Source organism: Sinocyclocheilus grahami, unplaced genomic scaffold, assembly GCF_001515645.1.
Source record: "Sinocyclocheilus grahami isolate Dianchi unplaced genomic scaffold, SAMN03320097.WGS_v1.1 scaffold878.1, whole genome shotgun sequence".
In the NCBI taxonomy this organism is placed as follows: domain Eukaryota; kingdom Metazoa; phylum Chordata; class Actinopteri; order Cypriniformes; family Cyprinidae; genus Sinocyclocheilus; species Sinocyclocheilus grahami.
Window position 1 is genome coordinate 421,797 of NW_015506057.1, and position 1,450 is coordinate 423,246.

Consider the following 1,450-nt stretch of genomic DNA (forward strand, 5'->3'; position numbering starts at 1 on the left):
TGAAGAGATGGCGAGTCAGGATCGACAACTTCATCCTTGCGACACGGACTCAGAAAACACTAGTTTATTAGTAAATAATTCAAATATCTCCTTACTGTTTCCCCCAGATGCATTCATGGTCATTACTTTTTCCGGTGCTTTACGGCTAGCTTTAGCCTATTGCGTGCATTTGAACGCAGAACTCTTCAGCTGCGCTGACAGCATGCACCATACTGCTGCTGCTGCGGGACACTAAACACCATCGAGCTGCTCTTGACGGTCATGGTAGCACGGTCTCGTGTTGTTTCCACCAGCGCGGCAATCTTTTTTCATCACTAATTGATGGATGTTTAAAATATAAAAATAAGGAGAAGCCTAAAACAGGCCAGAGGCCATGACCGCGTCTGAACTATGACGTGAAAATTGTCCCGAAGACCATCCCGAGGGGCGTAAAAAAGTCTGGGGCTGAAATGCAGGGCTGTAGCTCTGATCTAGCACACAGAAAACGATTTGACTGAAAATTTATCAGAAGAGATGAAAGAAAGATAGTGGTCATCTACACATACAAGCTCACATTATCTGTTGCATGAACTTTGTATTTAGGACGTCCTTCATCCCAAATTCTTAACTTTATAGGTGACTGACAGTTTTATTTGCCAGATGGACAGTATCTGTCAGGATACTCCTCCATTTCTTCCTCACCCTTTCTGTGAAAAGTTGAATTAAGGGCTTCAGGGGTTTGACAACTATTTTAGTTGCCATTGACACAATTCCATACCAGGCAGGGAGATGAAAAGTTAAAACACTGTCAACAATAATTTTATAATCGGGTTGTAATATCTGCTGACTAACACAGAGGCCGCTGATTTTCTGAGAAGATCGAGTCACTGCGAGCATCTCCTGAAAATATACTCAACTGAGAGTCCAGAATTGCATCAAGGTATTTAAAGTTTACCATAATTTCAAGATGTTGGTCATCAAGTGACACTGGCTCAACATTGATTGAAACTCGCTGGTAAAAAAGGGAAAGCCTTGTGGACAACCCACTCACAGTGAGCTCGTCTGACCTGCTCCCTCTCACACAGATCCTCGGTGAGCGGCAGGAAAGAAAGTTCCCTATCGATACTTAACTCGTACTGCGTCTGCTTAAGACGCTTTGGGGAAAACTCCTTTTTCTCCGAATACTGAAGCCTTTTTTCAATCACGCAGTGTAACTGCATGGCCGTTGATTCGTGCAGTGTATTAAAAACGATCCAATGGCTCAGCATGCGCCGGTGAGTCTCTTGGAAACCAACGTTTGTTTACAGGATCAAAAGAATCAAAGTTTCCTTACTTTAGCAAAGGAAAACCAGTCTCCTCTTGGCTTATATCGAAATCCCCTGACATTCTTCTTCATAAATCCTCATTTTGTACTTCTAATTGGTGGCTGTTGTTTTGTTTTGATCTCTCCGCGTGCGTCACTTCTGAGCGG